This window comes from Tursiops truncatus, chromosome 2, assembly GCF_011762595.2.
Source record: "Tursiops truncatus isolate mTurTru1 chromosome 2, mTurTru1.mat.Y, whole genome shotgun sequence".
Taxonomy (NCBI): domain Eukaryota; kingdom Metazoa; phylum Chordata; class Mammalia; order Artiodactyla; family Delphinidae; genus Tursiops; species Tursiops truncatus.
Window position 1 is genome coordinate 104,600,312 of NC_047035.1, and position 19,085 is coordinate 104,619,396.

At 49.1% G+C, this 19,085-nt stretch overlaps 1 protein-coding gene across 4 annotated transcripts in view; it reads left to right on the plus strand.

Annotated features, from left to right (window-relative positions):
• Positions 1–19,085, plus strand: part of TLN2 (talin 2) — a 446,949-nt gene that overhangs the window by 57,403 nt on the left and 370,461 nt on the right. The window contains exon 1 of one of the 4 annotated variants that reach the window (XM_073801107.1): positions 4,031–4,080. The exons of the other annotated variants lie outside the window; for them this stretch is intronic. The gene's annotated coding sequence lies outside the window, so the exon portion shown is untranslated. Of the gene's footprint in view, positions 1–4,030; positions 4,081–19,085 lie in introns of those variants that run through there. 4 annotated transcript variants of the gene reach the window in all.

Genomic DNA, 19,085 nt, shown 5'->3' on the forward strand with positions numbered 1-19,085 from the left:
ATCCAATAGCAACAAGCTGATTTCCAGCTTCATACTTTGCCAATGTGCTATTGTGAGGGACTCCTGGCACCAAAATAGAGCTTGGCTACTGCTTATGCACAGTGAGCCAGGATTGAACTGAGGCTGGCCCAAGGACTGGCTGTACTGAGTCACCCGGGGCTGCCCCTCCCCAGGGCTACTGATGTAGAATCTTCCAGAGGGGCCCAGGAATCTGTACTTTTAGCCTGACCCAAGGCCAGGGATTTAGCAGTTGAACTTGGATGCCTGTCTCTGGTTGGGCCCACTGAGCCTATATGTTCACCTTACATTAGATTCCATTAGACCCTTTGGCTCCAGAGATGCCCTGGGGAGGGCTTGGGAGACCCCAGTGCTATAGACTACAGCCTCATAGCAGTGAAGAACAACAGAGTTCCTAGTTGTTAAAGCTCTAATTCCATGTAGCTTCCCTCAAACAAGTACATCCCAAGTCTTGATAGAATTAGAGAGCAGTTATTGAATTGAGTCACTCATTTGCAAATGTAGTTACAGGAATGCATGATCATATTAGAGCGATCCAGGGAGGGAAGAATGAGACTTGCAGTGGGTAGGTTGGGAGGGGCCTCTCCTCTTCATTTGGTTTATTCTGTTGTGTGTCTGCTCTTCCCTCTAGTGCCTTCTCTGTCATGAGTTTCTTGCCTAAAACCTGTGAGGAATTATTCGTTACAACGAGACGAGAGGTTGACCACTTCTGATTAAAGGCTAAAACACTTGAAATCCATTGGATGAAAAGACATTTATGTTTCAATCATATTTTTAATCACAGATTTTTAAAAATTTTTTTTTTTTAAGGGCAGCAGACTCTGTAACTGAGATACAAAATATTAGAAATAAGCTTTGGTTGTTAGGAGTAATAATTCAAGGAGGAGTCTCTAGACTCACCGATCTGTTATTCCATATATGAAACAAGAAAGTACTTTAAAAGCCCAATACCAGAACCCAAGTTCTGACCTAATTTAAAATGTTAACATGCAACTTATCCTATTAACAGACGACTAAGATGGAGCATTCTCTTCCGGTTTCTTCTCTTTTATTTGTCCAGGGGGCTTCTTTCTCTCTCCAGGGAGAGAGGGTATTATTGGCATAATTTTACAGGGCAACTGGCTGCTTCTTTTTGCATCCCTTGGTGTGGTATCTCAGCTTTGCAGTTTTAGCGGGAAACTGGCTTTTGATGTGTAGCAAAATAACCAATTTTAATATAAAATACTGAATGCTGGGTATTAAATTCTTTGACAGTAGGCAAAATAGTGTGTCACTGAGCATTGGTTTTCAAGGCCTGAAATAAAGTGGCTTAACTTGCCAAGAGAAGCCTTAGAGACAGATCAGCTCTTGAAGAAGACAGGCCACATGAATGGTTATAAGTGGAGGTGCCTGGTACTGTAGTGTCTTATGAAGGGGTCTGTGGAAGTCTTGTGTGCAGCTGGAATCCTTTGCTTCTGAAGGATGGTCTGTGCCAGAGTTTGGTCCTGATGCTGGCATTTTCCTTTTCACTCCTCCCTCCCCTTCAAGGAGCTGAGGTAGATGCTTGAATAGCAGGTGAGCTGGCAGAAAGTAGGGGAGTTTAGAAATCACAGTTGCTGCTGTATCAGGACCAGTCCCAGTTCCCTTCAAAAAACAAAGAGAAAAAGAACCTCTGTCACAGTTATGCATAGTAAGGACAAGAGAAAGTTGGGAGGTGGCTGGGTTTCCAGGCTTCATATTCATAGTCAAAGGTGTGTAGTTGGATGATTGTCGGTCTATGGTTTCTGATTTAATCATGGCTCCCCTCCCCCCCACCCCCCTCATTTCCTTCTTGCTGTTTCTTCCCTGTCCTGGTTGTAAAAGGATTTGGACTCCCTGTCAAGCTCTCCCACACAGTTAATTGTGTGTTGCGGCTCCAGTGCTGCTCAAGTGGCCCCAGTTGCATCTGTAGCTGGACCCCAACTCACCTTTCTAATGTTATTTTCTACTGTCTCCTGCAGAATCTCTGCTCTGGCCAGGCAGCTTCCCAGCAGACCTCTCAGGGTGTCTTTGGAGCCCTCAGCCTTCAGCTCTGAATCCGAAAAGACCCCTGGCCTGGAACCCTTTTCTCCCAACTAACCACTCTCTTCCCTTCGAATCCAGATCCTACTCTCAGATGGCGAGGAGACAGGAAACTGGCATCGCTCAGGGGCACTGGAATATTATGAGCACAGCTGAGTTAGCAGGCAGATTCAGAAGTTGATGGTATCTCAAAATGACCATCTTTATAGAAGAAAGACTTATTATTCCTTAGTTAACTTGGGAACAAGTTCAATATGTATATAAATATTCAACTTACACCCCCAGGATGTGAAGTTGGGTGTTCAGCTTTTTTTTCCCCACCTAACATTATATTGTGAGCATTCTCATGTATCCTTATATAGTCCTCCTAACATTTTTTTTTAAAGATCAAATCTTGCCTCTGTGTTTTGTGTGTGGTCTGAGGATTCCCTTCCTTTGGAATTGCCTGGGGTACTTGCCAAACCTGGTGGTCTGTGGGCCCTGCAGTAGGTGGAGAGTGGAATCGGGATGGGCTGGGGTAGAGCGGGAATCCCTGGTGTGATTCCGAGGCTCAGGTAGGTAAGAGAACCCCTGCTTCAAACCCACCCGTGTGTGCCTCTGTCTGCCCCGGAGTCTGGTGTGCGGTGTGAGGGGTCAGTGTGGCTGCTTAGCCGTCTGGCCAGGTCAGGGTCAGATGGGGCGAGTAAGAGCTGAGGAGAATCTGGGTTCCTGGGGAGGGGAGGAGTCTACACAGCCCTGATGACCGGTCCAGGGCCTGACCAGGGCTGAGCGAGGGAGCCTCCCTGCTGTCTCCAGCCAACCCTTGGACCCTTTCATAGGTTTGTGGGCTTCAAGAATACTTTCTAGCCCTTGACTCCGTCTGGTTTTACTTTTTAACTGTACATGTCAGAGCCATTTCTGAAGTCCCCGAATCTCTTTGTCTAACCTCTCCAAGGCAGGTGACCTGCAACTTTACACCAGGTGGTTGTTTGAAGTGACCCCTGGTCTGGAGATGCATGCATGTGTGACATCACTGTGTGAGCGGATGGGAAAGAACCCTTTCTCAAAGGAATCAAACTTGGTTTTTCTCCCTTCATGGGCTCTCACGCATTGTTTGGCTTTTTCATTCGCCTGAAGGCGAGTTCAGGGCCCTGGGACTGGTTGCTTTCTCAGAAAACAGAAGTGTTCCAACTGCAGAGATGGTGTGAGGCCTAAATCCCCCGCTTCCACCAGCCCGGGGGCCTCTCTGGTGCCCATGGAGATGGGCTTTCTTGACTCTCTTGAGTTCTGTTCCTGGAAGGTTTCTAGAGCCTGTTGTAGGCTGAGTGTAGGATGATGACAAGGCCTGCAGAACACAGAGGGAGAAGGACAAGTCTGCGGGGACTTGGGAGGCCTGGGTGGATGGGACCAGATGGGTGTAAGGACCAGCATCCCCCCCGGGTCTTGATTTTCATCCGTGTCTGGCTGATGTGATTTCCTCGTACACTGTGAGATTCTTAGCAGCGAATACCTAGTCCATGAAGTTAGAGATGAATTAGACATAAAGGAGGGAAAAACCTAGCTAACCTGGAAACAAGGAGAAAATTGGGTAGTTTAAAAAAAAAAAAAAAAAGTCTTCCCTGGTGGTGCAGTGGTTGAGAGTCCGCCTGCCGATGCAGGGGACGCGGGTTCGTGCCCCGGTCCGGGAAGATCCCACATGCCGCGGAGCGGCTGGGCCCGTGAGCCATGGCCGCTGAGCCTGCGCGCCCGGAGCCTGTGCTCCGCAACGGGAGAGGCCACAACAGTGAGAGGCCTGCGTACCGCAAAAAAAAAAAAAAAAAAAAAAAAAAAAAAGGTTGTAAAATATACATAACATTTAAATGTACAGTTCAGCGGCAGCAAGTACGTTCACGTAGTCACACAACCATCACTGCTATCCATCTCCAGAACTTTTTCATCAAACTGGAACTCCGTACCCATTAAACAGTAACTCCTTCTCCGCCCCTCTCCTTAGCCCCTGGCAACCACCATTCTACTTCCTGTTTCTACGGATCTACGTACCTCGTAAGTAGAATTATAAAATGTTTGTCCTTTTGTGTCTGGCTTGTGTATTTTAAGCTCCCATTTTTCTATGTTGATATTTTCAGTAAGTCCTGTCAGTAGAGGAGAATGGTCTTGATTTGTCTCTCCTGTAGAGACTGTCTCCCCGCCCGTCCCCCCCGGCTTTTCCTTGTTGTCCAGAGTGGCAAGGCCAGTGTACCGCTTCAGCTAATCCTCTGCGTGGAATGAGCCGACAGCTGGGGGCTCTCAAAGTTTGCTTCCAGCTGTTCTCAGGCTTCAGCGTTTTCTCTAGAATGTTGAACTAGGGTTGCAAGGTATAATACAGGCTGCCAAGTTGAATTTCTGTCTCAGATAAACAGTGAATAATTTTATTAGTAGTCTGTCATGAATGTTGCACAGGACATACTTGTATTAAGGAATTATTTGTGGTTTCCCTGCAATTCACATTTAACCAAGTATCCTGTATTTTTGTTAGCCAAATCTGGGCAACCCAGTGGTGAACATAAAGTGGTTCTTGGGTAAAAGGCCAGATAGTTGGGTAGGAAGATCTCAGGAGATGGGCCGATTTGATGGGAGGGCAGAGGTGATTTGGTATTGGCAACTTACTTTTGATAGAATATTAGAAACTTGAATCCTCAAAGTAGGATTTTTATAGTAATAGCATAGGCTGCTGTCTATTCTGTCTGTAGGTAGAGAGGCAGAAAGTACCTGTTGCTGATCAAAATACGACCTCTGCATGGCAGGTGCCAAAAGTAGGGGCTCTTATCTGTGTTGTTTATTATTCCTGTACAGGTGTTAGGATACCTGGCAGTTTGCAGGGATCCAGGGAGAGTGTGTCTGAGGGATTCTCCAGGGCCTGCTGCATGCCTGTCCTGGGCTGTGGTTTCCCTTGCTGACGGATGGAGCCAGCTGTGGAGAGGTGGTTTTATATAGTGTGAAAAATGGAAACTTGACTCTAGGTTCCCCTCTTGCCCCTTCCTGTTTCACAGTCAACTGTCCTCAGGTTGCTTCTCTTTGGCGGTACTTGGAGTCCGCCTTCTATGTAAGAATTCAACAAAAATGCCACTGATGCTGACTGCTCTAAGTCAGGCTGGCTCTGAATCCTTCTTTCTCCGTGTTTTCTGTGTGGCTGTTTGCACTTATCCCCTCTCTCTGGGATTTAGATTCCTGGGGCTGGTTTGCTTTCTCGCCGGCATTTTGGAGGACAGAAAATAATAGTTTTCAGGGTGTACAAACAGCCCGTCCTGAGCTGCTGGTGGGTAGGTGGAGAAAATCAGTGTTTGGTGCTATTCTCCACGGGGCCAGGCCCTCCCACAGGTGTGATCACAGGCCTCATGGGCGAGCTGAGGGGGCTGCCTGCTGAAGAGGCCTCCTGAGACTTCCAGGACATGGGGTACGTGATAACTTTGTTCACGGCAAAGGCATATGCGCTTTATTTTGGGGTTTCGAAACCCTAGTAATTTGTGGCTCATTTCCGCCTTTTTATTTCCTGAGGGGCTACGCCACAGTCGATGACTCTACTGTGATTGTAGTCCGGATGTTTCCTTTCCACTGATGTCAGTTTATAGAGCAGTCTTCAAGCAAATGTTGGTGCCCAAGGGAGGCCTCTGGGATCCCAAGAGTGGGCTTCAACTGCTGCCCTCACACATGGGGGAGACCAGGCCTTGACATTTTCTTTTTTTTTTAAAATGTTTCTACTTTTAAATGTTTTATTTTATTTGTTTATTTTTGGCTGTGTTGGGTCTTCGTTGCTGTGCGTGGGCTTTTCTCTCGTTTTGGCGAGTGAGGGCTACTCTTCGTTGCAGTGCGCAGGTTTCTCATTTTGGTGGCTTGTCTTGTTGCAGAGCACGGGCTCTAGGTGCGCGGGCTTCAGTAGTTGCGGCTCGCAGGCTCTAGAGCGCAGGCTCAGTAGTTTGGTGCACGGGCTTTGTTGTTCCGCGGCATGTGGGATCTTCCCGGACCAGGGCTCGAACCCGTGTCCCCTGCACTGGCAGGTGGATTCTTAACCAGTGTGCCACCAGGGAAGTCCTGCGTTGACATTTTCATGTGCTGTACTTGCAGCTTCTAGGCTTATTGGAGGAGTGTGGTTAGCTGGGGTTACAGTGGCACCTGGAGGGGGTGCTTGTCTCCTGCAGGGCTGCTGGTTCTCTGGCCAGGAGCCTGGGTGGGAACTTGGGGACCCCAGGTAGGGATACCTTCATGGGGTGTGGGATCATTTTTAGGTTTGGTGGTTAGGGTTGGGGCCCCTGGCATCTCAGGGCAAGTGCTTCAAATGCTGGGTGCTGTATCTGGCCCACTGGCTCCTCCTGGCTCACTTCCGTGGGACCTCATCTTGACTGGGAGGGCAGGGCTTGGGCAGGAAAGGGGTTTTGTTCTGAGCATTTAAGTCCAGGTCTTTAGTTTAGCTCAGACTCTGGAAGGCTGGCTTCCTTTATTTCAGCCCTTCAGAGAAAGAATGACCCGGGGTAGCCTAGTAAGGACTGAACTCCTTGGGATAAAGGTTTGAAGAGATGCTTCCAGAGCATTCTTCCCAAGGCCCTGGCTTCCTCTGACCATGTGGGATGGGGGGGGGGGGTGCTTGGGAAAGAGAAGAGAGAAACTCTAGCATCTTGTCTTCTCTCCTTCCACCCCCACGCCCCCCTTAGATTCACTGCCCGCTTCTGTTCTTCCAGAGGGGCTGACAGAATCAAACATGCTGGGGAAATATTTGATATCAGAACGGTGTGTGAGCAGTTATGTCTGTTATTAAGCACAAAGAATCGATTGAAGGAGGGAGGAAAAGAACTGGTTTTAAATAAAACAGTCTTATTTACTATTCTTTTTGGAGGGTCTCTCACGGGCAAAGGACTATGGCACCTGCTCAGAGAAATATGGAAGCAGTGAGACCTTGACTCTGCCTTCAGGAGTTTGTGATGAGAGGGGGACACACAGTCACTGCCATTTGTAGATCACGAGAGTGGTACCCAACAGGGAGTGGAAGCGATGGGGGGCTGGGGGAGCTTAGAAGGGTTCCTGGGGGTGCAGCCTCAGCTGAGCCTTGGAAGTTCTGGAAGGCGTTGGAAAGCAGATGGGAGGGCATCCTGGATGAGAGGGATGGAAGGAACTAAGGAATAGCACAAAGGTTGTTAAAAGGCTGGAACTGGGCTTCCTTGGTGGCTCAGTGGTTGGGAGTCCGCCTGCCGATGCAGGGGACACGGGTTCGTGCCCCGGTCCGGGAAGATCGCACATGCCGCGGAGCAGCTGGGCCCGTGAGCCATGGCCGCTGAGCCTGCGCGTCCGGAGCCTGTGCTCCGCAACAGGAGAGGCCGCAACAGTGAGAGGCCCGCGTACAGCCAAAAAAAAAAAAAAAAAAGGCTGGAGCTGTAAACTGATGGGGTGTGATTATTTTTCTTTTCACCACTAGCGTAGTGTCAAGTTAGATGTCAGTTGGCAAACTTTAGGAAAGAATAACCTATACCTCTTGCCTCTGCTCCTCAACTTCCGCAGCTACCACTGAGCAGAACACTGTTCTGGAAGACCTCCGCCAGCCCTCTGGGGGCCAATTCTCACATCCTGTGCCACCCTTCATATTTTGCTGTTTATTCTCCTTCTGTCTTAACACCCTCTCTCCCTTTCCTCTCTGGACACCGCCTTTTCCTTCTGGGCCATCACTCCTGTTTCCTATGTGTATCTCCGTCCCTGGGCTTCTATCCTCCCAGCTCAGTCCCTTCCCCCCACCTGCTCCCCGTGCCGAGGGCTTGATCTCTCACCCAATCCAGTGTCCTGGCTGGCTTTCTGCTCTTTGGCAAGCTCCCTTATCTGTGCCAGTGCAGCCAGCCCAGCTCCTGGAGGGGTAGGATTCTGCAGTTGTGAACCCCTGAAAGCCCCCAAACTGAAGGTCATTCCACAGACATGTACTAAGCATCCTCTGGGTGCCAGGTGCAGGGAGACAGTAACCACCTAGGGTCGTCCGGTCAATACCTGCTTCCCCTCCAGTCTTTTGTTTACAAGGGCTTCATTTCTTAAAGGCTCTGAGTGAGATTTAAATATGTAAGAAGGCTGAAACCTGACTTGTCTTTATCTATAACTTCAAACTACTTATGTCCCCAAGTCTCATGCTTCCGAGCCATTTGACAAGAGGTGAAGAGCATCTCATCAGATTTCTAGAGTGGTGGTGGCAGCAGTGGTGTCAGCCACACGGGAGTGGCTCTGCTGTGGGGGGATCCTCCCCGTGGTTTAGAAGCAGGGTCTTGTGTGTCCCCTGGGTCTGCGTCTCGCACAGGCGACTTTGAATCTGACACCCCTGTCACACAGCCAGTGCCTGGAAACCCTGAAACTATTCCTGGTATTCATAATTCACATCAGGTCGGCTTAGGTGGTATTTATAGCACTCCCCGAGACAAGTCATTGCTAGAGGCGGGGGTAGAGACACTTATCAGGTGCAGTGGCTGGGGGGGGGGTGGTGCTGAGTGCATGCTTTTTCAGGCTAATTTTAGATTCCCAGTGGTTGGGGATGGGTACGAGGGTTTATCACATAGCATGTTTTCAGAGGCTCTGATCTCCCTGGGAGACTGGAAGTACAGACACGTATGGCCATTTCTGTCCCTGGGGCTTGGCATTGCCCCAGGGCACTTACTGTCTGGAACAGGGTCTCACTGCCCAGGTTCTCCCTAGCTCTGTCCCCTTCTGCTGCCCTCTGGCAGGAAAGAAAGGCATACAGGGCTCCTTGGCCTCCTAGCATTAGGCTATGGGATGGGGCTTCAGACAGGACAGGATTTGACAATAGGACATCATGCTTACAAACTCAGTTTTAAAACCTGTGGGTGTTTGACAGGCTACTTAGGTTGCCCATGCGCTGTCTACCCTTAGTAAAGGGGGGTCACGTTGGGGTTTCCAGGGGACTTTTTTTTTTTTTTTTTGCGGTACGTGGGCCTCTCACTGTTGTGGCCTCTCCCGTTGTGGAGCACAGGCTCCGGACGCGCAGGCTCAGCGGCCATGGCTCACGGGCCCAGCCCCTCCGCGGCATGTGGGATCTTCCCGGACCGGGGCACGAACCCGCGTCCCCTGCATCGGCAGGCGGACTCTCAACCACTGCGCCACCAGGGAAGACCCTCCAGGGGACTTTTGAGCTGCAAATTCTTTAAGGCAGGGGTGGATCACTGTGCAGGGGAGCTGGGCCCCATCTTACTCGGGGGTCCAGCCTTACTGGTAGACTAGCCTTTCCAAACGACCCGCTTCCTTGGGAGAGTTGGCCCTAACCAGGGAGGGATCCCGCTGGACTGAGGGTTAGGGGATCTGGAGGGGCAGGAAGCTGGCTGGTGTGTGTTGGCCCTTTTGCCATCTCTAGCTGGTAAGGCCACGACAAGCTTGAGGGACTCGACAAAGGGAAGGTGTGTGGGAACAGGCAAAGGTAAATGCTTGACTGCACCTTTTGTGGGGGCCAGTTACCAGGTGGAGGAGCCCTGGGTGGGTTGCAGGGAGGGTGGCCAAGTCCCACTGGGCCCCCTTCTCTGCTTGCCTTTAGCGCGTCTCTCATTTGTCACCTCCTGCTCTATCCACCCAGGACGGAGTCCCTGTTGTTCTGTGCTTTCACGTGGCCTGTCATGACTTGGGCTGCCTGTCCTGGTGTAAAGAGCCGTCGTGGGGAGGTAGGTTTGCCAGACGACTGGTAACATGTTTCCTCAGATGTTGGTGACGAGACAGGTCAGACCCGCCGCTCCTCCCCGGCAGTTGTCGGGCCTTAGCTTCTGTTTCTTGGGCTTTGGAAACCTCACAGGAGGCAACAATGGGGTCTTTATTCCCGACAGCTCCCGGACCAGCTCTGTTGTGACTCTGCTGGCATCACTGCTGGGCGAGGGCTCCCGTGGGGACGGCGATGGGGGACAAAGCTTGCTCTTGTGCCCGGGCCTCCTTCCCCTTTCTCTCCGCGCTTCCCCTCATTCCTTAAGATGGGAATTAGAACTGGCACGTTTGCAGTCCCTGTCACCTTGGGGCCCTGGGTCCTTCTGTGATTCTGATTTCTCCTGAGCTGGGCCTAATGAGAAATGGCACACGGATTCATTGTCAATAAAGAGCCGTGTCTGGCTGGTCCTGGGTCGTCTGTACCATTCCTGGAGCGTCTCACAAACCTCCAGGTCGGGGAGGGGTTCCACACGATGAAGAAAGGTGAGTTTGATGCAGGGTCAAGGGGTCCTGTCTCATGCCTGGACCTACTCAGCCAGGCGGGTTCTTACTGCCCCCCTCACCCACTTCAACTTCCTAGTGACAAGTGGACCTGAGCGGGGGCCGTGGTAGTGAAACCCCCATCCCAGGGGTCAGCTCGTTCACATGGCACAGGTGCTACGTTTGGAAACCAGTGGGTCTGGTTTAAAAAAAAAAAAAAAAAAGTTAAAATGGAGATCAATTGATCAGTTCTTTCTACCTTTCCAGGGCAGACACACAGATAGGATGACAAATAAGAATGTACTTCATTCAAAAAGGGGAAGTATTTTATAAATCAGTAACTGTACACCTGTACACTATTCCTCAAGCCTGGAATATCTGGTGAGGTTAATTTTTGGCAGAGGGACGTTTATTCGAGTTCAGGCGGGGGTGTGTGCGCGCATGTGTGGATGTGTATGAGTGAATGTGCACGCATATGCCGGACAAGTAGACTGTGAACTGTTTTGCAGGTTGGCAGGAGGACCACGATCCGACTCATATTTGTGGTTTGGGCCCTTGAGTATGGAGACCTGTCACTGAGTGTGGGTTGAGTCTCAGTAGATGTCCTGGGTGGGCTCAGTTCTCCCTTGTCCTCCCTCTGATCCTGTCCTAACTGTGTGTCCTCCTGACCATAGTTGGCCTGGGTCCATTGAGCTGTTTCCCTCCTAAGCTTTGGAATGAGCCAGGAGGCGACTGCTTTGTTACTCATTGGCGTTTTTTTTCCTGCCTGAGGGGAGTTTCCCTCGAACGATCAATTTTCATGAAACACTTTAAAAATAGGAAATTACTAGAAAGCCAGCAGGTGACCCATGTTTGTTCTTCTGGTGTGACCCAGGGCCTGAGGTCATTGGGTTTTGAGCAGAGCTGTGGCCTCACGTGCCTGCCCACATGCTGTAACTGTCGGGGAATGTGTCTTAGTCCATTTGGGCTGCTCTAACAATACCACAGACTGGGTGGCTTATAAACAACAGAAATTTGTGTCACTGCTCTGGAGGCTGGGCAGTGTAAGATCAAGGCGCCAACAGATTCAGTGTCCGGTGAGAGCCGCTTCTTGGTTCATAGACAGATGGCTGTCTTCTTGCTGAGTCCTCATATGGTAGAAGGAGCTAGGGAGCTCTCTGGGGCCCCTTTTATAAGGGCGCTAATCCCATTCACAAGGGCTCCATCTTCACGAACTAACCACCTCCCAAATGCCCTACCTCCTGATACTGTCACACTGGGGGTTAGGATTAGAACATATGGATTTTGGGGAGGGACACAAACATTCAGTCTGGGACTTCCCTGGTGGTGCAGTGGTTAAGAATCCGCCTTTCAGTGCAGGGGACACAGGTTCAATCCCTGGTCCGGGAAGATCCCACATGCCATGGAGCAACTAAGCCTGTGGCACCACAACTACTTGAGCCTGCGCTCTGGAGCCTGCGAGCCACAACTACTGAAGCCCACGTGCTCTAGGGCCTGTGCTCTGCAACAAGAGAAGCCACTGCAATGAGAAGCCTGTGCATCGTAGCAAAGAGTAGTCCCCACTCACCACAACTAGGGAGAAGTCCGAGCGCAGCAATGAGGACCCAACGCAGCCAAAAAAAAAAAAAAAAAAAAAATTCAGTCTGTGCAGGCGGTGATTCCTGTCACCTGTTTCCATCTAAAGTCACTAATTTTAGGAGCCAGTCTTGCATTTCTGGAACTACGAGGAGGGAGAATATTGTAACAGGTAGCAGTGTGTCCTGGTGGGTTTGAGCCTCAGGAAGGCTTAGACGCATTCACACGGCACCTGGACAACGTGCCAGGTGTGTGTAGAGGGGGGCTGGTGTTGCATGCCCATAGCACGCAGTCTGAGGAAGGCCGGGTATAGGATGCTGGGCCTTGTGACAGAACAGTCTTTAGTTGGCTCTTTTAAGAAAAAAGAAATCCCATGTTTATTTCAGATGTTATCTTGATGAAGTTTCGTTGAAATAGAACAGAGAAGTACACAAATCATAAATGTACAACTTGATGAATTTTCATAAACTGAGCACACCTGTGTAACCTGCATCCAGATCTGGAAAGAATGGAGCCAGAATCCCAGGTGCCCCTGAGGGTGACTTCACCTCCTCCTTGTGGTCACTATGCCGACTTGACTTTTCCTGTCTTTGAACTTTCTATAAACGGAATCTGCAAGTGTGTCCTTGGTTTCTGGTTGCTCTTGTTCAGCGCGATGGTTGTGAGATGCTTCCACGCTGTCATGTGAGTTGCAGGCCTGTCATTCCCAGTGTTGTCTAGTATTTATTCCTATTATTCATAGTGTCTATCCTTCTGTTCACGGACGTTTCGGTAGTTGCGAGATTCTGGCTCTTACAAACAAGCCGATGTGAATATTCTTATACGTGCATTTTGACACGGATGGATTTCTTCTGAGGAGTGAGAGTTCAGTGTGGTTTTGATTTACGTTTCCCAGGGCGTTCCATCATGGGGTAAATTGTGCCTGGGAGTCCACTGTGGGTCAAGCTCTGCACCAGTCCTGGACCGACGGCTGGGGGCAAGAGGGAGAGCCGAGGGGTGGGAGGTAGTTACTTTGGATGAGTCTCTGGAGAGGTGACATTTAAGCTAAGGCTTGAGGGATGAAAGTTTGCCAGCCAGGTGAGCCACCTGGGCCAGGATCCTCCAGGCAGAGGGAAGAACACAAGCAAAAGCTCCGAGGGAGATGACTGCTGGCTCAAGAATGGCCTGGTCAGCACAGAGAAGTCCAGATGTTAGCTAGACCGTATCCAAGGTGATGAGGTAATGGCCTGGGACACTCTTTGTAGGAGGAGGGCTGGGTTTTTGGTTTCACAGAAGCCCCCAGGAGAGGGATGGGTGGCATGCATCAGCTGTCCACAGCTGGCCCTTGGCCTCATTCTGAAAGGCCCGTGGGCAGTCCAGTTAAGGGAAGCCATGGAGTTGGCTGGTTACTCCATGAGTTGTTAGGGCCGTCTGTTTTGGAAACCAGCACTACCTGTTGGGTTCCTGGTGTTGAGCCAGTGACTCATCTTCCTGGACCCTCATGGTTCAGATTCCCAGCCTGGGAGTTTGCCAGGCATGGATGATAGAGGTATCACGTGTCGGGGATGCTGGGGAAGTCTGCTTAGCCACAGGGGACTTCTCTCTGTTTTTGGGAGAAGAGTGGGGTACTGCCGTAGGCTGAATAATGAGAGAGCCAGCCGCAGGAAATGGCCCTGAGCTGTGGGTGTGGCTCTCGCCAGCTGGTGCAAGGCCTCCTGTCCAGGTCCAGGATGATCAAATATGAAGCCAGCTTGGTACGAGGCCCTGGTGGGAATGGGGACCACATGGAGGCTGCAGGCTGGACAGCCTCCCCTGCTGATTGCTCTTTCCCTGTTGCATTGCCTTGTGTCCCATCTTTAATTAAAATGCCCTTGTTAGGAAATCTAGCTCTGGTGAAAAGCTATCCTGACCGCAGAGCAGCCCCCCACACAAGGAGGAGATTGTGGAAGGAGACGCGCAACAGCTTCAGACTCCCAAGAATTTCCTTTGTGTGTTGTTCAGTTCGGCTGATGGCTGCGACTGCAAGAGCCCCGTGGTTCATTGCAGTATTTGTTCCCCTTCAGAACCAGGGGTGCTCTTGCCTTCCCCCCAGCCCCACGGCTCTGGTAACCCTTTTTTGAGCTTGTATTAATATTTTTCTAGTGTTTCTTTCCACCCTCCAATATTGTTACTGAGTATAGAAGATAAACGTCCCTTCTGCATTTAATAATCTACTTAAAACTGTCCTTCTTGTGGAAGGAGGCTAAAGCCACCCACCGACATCCCCTTTTTCTGACCGCCTCCTCTGGTGGCGGAGGAGTTGTGAGGTGCTCTCTGGTGCTCCCCCCAGACCCCCCCCTTCCACCCTTCCTTTCTTTAAAAAAAAAAAAAATCAAATTTCAGTTGTGTGTCTTGGATATGGGTGCTGAGAACCAGGGTGATCAATTTACAGGTCCCGTGAGTCATAGCGGTCCCCCTCCTGACTGGGGGGTGGGGGGCTCTCATGGGTTTTCCCGGCCGCTGGGCCCCGCTGCCTCCATCCTCCTCCAGCACCCAATCCTTCTCTCTGTGGGCGTTCAATGCTTAGTTGCTCAAGGAAAGATGCCTTCCACTTTCCTAATGGTTTTTTCTTTAGTTTTCATACACACCTTTGTTTCTTTGATAGTACTTTCCTTGTAAATGTGAAAATATATAGAAAGTAAGGTTTGATTCATGGGGAGTTTAGTCACCAGGAAGGTACTTTTTTTTTTTTTTAAGAAGATGTTGGGGGTAGGAGTTTATTAATTATTTATTTTTGGCTGTGTTGGGTCTTCGTTTCTGTGCAAGGGCTTTCTCTAGTTGTGGCGAGCGGGGGCCACTCTTTGTCGAGGTGCACGGGCCTCTCACTGTCGCGGCCTCTCTTGTTGCGGAGCACAGGCTCCAGACGCGCACGCTCAGTAGTTGTGGCTCACGGGCCCAGTTGCTCCGCGGCATGTGGGATCCTCCCAGACCAGGGCTCGAACCCGTGTTCCCTGCATCGGCAGGCAGATTCCCAACCACTGCACCACCAGGGAAGCCCCGGAAGGTACTTTTTATCCTTGTTACTTTTTGGTAATGTGATTTGACTGTATTTTCAGAGTTGTCTATATTTGACTATATTTTAAGTTACACCTGGCTTGGAAGATGTAATTAGCTTCAAGTGTTCTTTAGTCTACCTGGGAACCCAGATACTTTATTTGCAATTAAATAATTAGAAATTTGATGTTTTGGAGGACCACTTGTATTCTTCTTAGCAGCCAAATATCAAGCATTCTTGGAAGCTCTGATGAAATGCTCATTTTAAATGCAAATTCTTTGCACAGTTAGAAAGAAAATGAAATGTTCTGGCTTCCAGCGCTTACTCTGCATTTTTGCCATTCCTTCTGGTGGCCGAGGGGAGGGCTCATGACTAAATCCTTCAGCATCTTTATTATGATTTTGGATTTGTATTTGCTGAGGGGAAGCCTTGCCCCGAGACATTAACCCTCTGTTGCCATCTGTAGAGTTTTCACTAGTTTTTGTTTTTCCTCTTAAATGATATTTGGATTTCTTCTCATTTGTTTTATGGGTGATAGATGTACTGGGAAACTTGTGGTGAGTGTTGGTTTGTTGGTTTTTTGAGGCAAATGAAATGTGTCAAAACCCTTCAGCTTTTTAGCCGGGGTGTGTGCTATTGCTTTTTAGTGTTAGAAGTTCCATGTCTCCTCTTTTCACTTCTGGGTGTCTTCTCCCACTTTTCCCATTAATCCAACTACTGTGTCCCAGCTTGGGATCTGGAGAATCCTTGGCTTTGAGCACAAAGGAATTTCTAAGGAGCATGATTGGACAAGTGGTTCACTCTTTTGCTCTCTTTGAGAGAGAGAGAGAGAGATGATGAGCTCATGGAGGCAGTTTAAGATGTTCATCCTCTCCCCTCAGTCAGACAAGTTATATTTGTTTTCCCGAAAGTGAGAATTTTACTTGTAAAACAACCCCTGTGTTCTGTGGTTTTAGATACCATTGGATTGTGAATGGAGGGGCTCAGCCTCTTGGCTAAGCTGGTCTCTTTCATGGGAGTTGTGTATACAGCTGGAGCCACTAGAGATGGTCTTGGGAATAGGAAGGTGGTCACATGTTTTCTCTCTTCACAAAACAATGACTTAATACTGAGTCTGCCCCTTAAGCTGGGGTGGTGGGCTGGTTGATGGTTGCCAAGTATTATGAAAATGCAAAAAAAACTTTAAAATCATTGAATGCAGTTGCAGCCATGCTTTTAATTTTATGATAAAACTTTTTTCTTCCCTTTTGTGCTTAGGCATTTTTGCAAAGCAGAATATAAAACTCAAAATGAAGCTTATATGTCTGTCCTTAGTTTACTGACTGCATACAATGGTTTTATTTATTTAAAAACATTTTTTTAATTTTTAAATTTATTTTTGGCTGTGTTGGGTCTTTGTTGCTGCGTGTGGGCTTTCTCTAGTTGCGGGGAACGGAGGCTACTCTTCGTTGTGGTGCGCGGGCTTCTCATTACGGTGGCTTCTCTTGTTGCAGAGCGCGGGGTCTAGGTGCGCGGGCTTCAGTAGTTGTGGTGCGTGGGCTCAGTAGTTGTGGCTCACGGGTTCTAGAGCACAGGCTCAGTAGTTGTGGTGCACGGGCCTGAGAGGAGCCTGGTGGGAAATGCCCCTGATCAAGCGTGTTAGGGTGAGAGACAGTGGCTGTGGGCTTGGCGAGCTGCCATGCTGGAAGGCTACTGAGTCCAGTGTTGAGGTTGCAAAGTCTCTGAAACAGGCCAAACTCTTTGTTTAGTGACAATGAGCCAGAAACCCAGAAATTCAGTGCTATGTCCAGACCAAGCAGTCCACTGGGGAAGAAGCAGGACTCATGACTTCGCCCTAGTATTATTCTTCTGTATTTTAGGTACGTGTGCTCAACCTCGGCACCGTTCACAGTTTGGTTGGGTGATTCTTTGTGTGGGGGCTGTCCTGTGCATTATAGGGTTTTTAGTCCCATCCCTGGCCTCTACCCACTAGAGAGTGGTAGCACCACCCCCTCCCGCTTAAATTGTGGCAGCCAAAAGTGTCTCCAGATACCCCCAGATGTCCCCCTGAGGGGGTAAAATTGCTCCCTGTGGAGGACCATTGCTTTAGATGTATATGATGGTCCTTGGAATTCATAGATACAACTTTCACATTGCCATGGCCCCTTTCCCCTTTTGCTTTGAAATGTGAAATACACAGCTGAAGTGTTTTCTCCAGCTCTGACAGTAGATAACACTGGCTCCAAGGCCATTTACAGGAAAGGTGTCAGCATGGTTCTGAAATGAACTGCATTGTGTTTGGGATGACACGTTTCCCTTGAGTAGATTTGATCTGGTTTTCATTGTAAATCTTTTTAAAAATTTATTTTAATTTAGGCTGCGTTGGGTCTTCGTTGCTGTGGGCGGGCTTTTCTCTGGTTGCGGTGAACGGGGGCTACTCTTTGTTGTAGTGCGCAGGCTTCTCATTGTGGTGGCTTCTCTTGTGGAGCACGGGCTCTAGGCACGCGGGCTTCAGTAGTTGTGGCACGGGGGCTCAGTAGTTGTGGCTCGTGGACTCTAGAGCACAGGCTCAGTAGCTCAGTAGTTGTGGCGCAGGGGCTTCGTTGCTCCGCAGCATGTGGGATCTTCCCGGACCAGGGCTCGAACCCGTGTCCCCTGCATCGGCAGGGGGATTCTTAACCACTGTGCCACCAGAGAAGCCCTCGTTTTAGATTTTGAACAGCAATGACTTGTCTTCACTAAGCAGCTTGTACTTTAAATTTTAGCCAATAGGTGTCGATGGGGACAACATGTCCTATGAGTGGGCGAGAAGTCAAAGTATGCCAAAGGCCAAGGAGGTTTTGGCCATCTGAAACCCATGAAAAATCAGGCTTCTGTTTTGTGAACCTTGGGGTAAGCTCAGAAGAGAACACTCACCAACTTAATTAAACCTGCCTGAATACAGAGCAGATGTATGGGCAGATTTTACAGTGGACCATGACCTTCTGAGTTAAGGATTGGCTTTGGGTGGGTATGAATCATTGGATGCAAAGGGATGAAGAGCCCCAGACCGAGAGGCTGGAGACCTGGGATCTGTACTTGGGGCTGCCCAGACTCTCTTCATCAGGTCATCAGATATTCGGGCAGCAGTGTCCTCCTCATCTGCAAGAGGAAGGGCAGAGCCACGATTGGTGCTTCCTGGGCCACTGGGAAGTGCAGGGTGGTGAACTTAGCCTGGGTCTATGAAACCCCAGGATAAACCTAAGACGCTTACTGGAGCCTTCATTTTACTCGGGAATTTGGAAGACGAGGTATCTTCGCATGCACATACTGAATAAGTGGAAAATCTGTGTGGTAAGAATTGAAGCTAGGATATAGAACTTGAACGAAACGGACACAATCTCATGCTTGCTGGGAATGGCTTCCCAGTGTTGGTGGCCCACCCTCTTCTGTCTGGTGGAATTCTGCCAGGAGAGTTTGATAAGCCATGGGCCCAGGAATCTCCACGGTTCCTTCTACATCTAAAATTTCTGGTTGGAATAAAAAAGATAGAACTTTGGTGTAGAATCTTGGGTAAGTTCATACTAATCACCAGAGAGGTCCTTGGGAAGAAAAGACAATAATAATAAAGGTGTTCTAGCCTTTAAGAATTCAGGTACTTCACATTTTCCTTCCTTCCTTTTTTGCTTTAAATGGGAAAGCTTTGGCTTCCATTCTGGAGTGTGAGCCTGTAACCCAAACTGTGAAAAGGATGGGTCTGGTGCTGTTGTGGGACCCTCAGAGTTTAACATTTAAGGGTTTAATTAATCTAAGAAATATGCCAGAGAAGATAGCGTGCTGTTTGAATTTCTTTGAAATGCCTCTACCTGAATGTTGAGAAGGGAGTTGGCCTGTGGGCTCTAAGTAGAAATTAAAACTACTGACCTCCCCTCTCACAGCTGGGATTGACTTAGCTGGGTTAAGTTGAACTATTAGGTCACTCAGTTCATTCAGCTTTTGTTGCTGAAATTATTTAATGTTATACGGAAGTTGTTTTTTTGTGTTGATGTTCATGACAGTCCTTTAAAAATGAACGTCAGAGGCGGGACCCACGTCCCCATGCTGTCTGTTTTCTGGAAAGGAAAAAGGCCACTGCAGGGCAGACAAGCAGGAGAACACCTATGAACAAAGCAGTTCTTGAGAAAAGCTTTGGCTCCTGTAACCCTTTGTCAACATTACCTTATGCGAGGCCCCTTTACTCTATGACGTAATAAGGATTAATTTATAATGTTTTCATGAAAGCAGGAGTGGGTGGTAGTGGGTTTTTCTTTGTCTTTTTTTG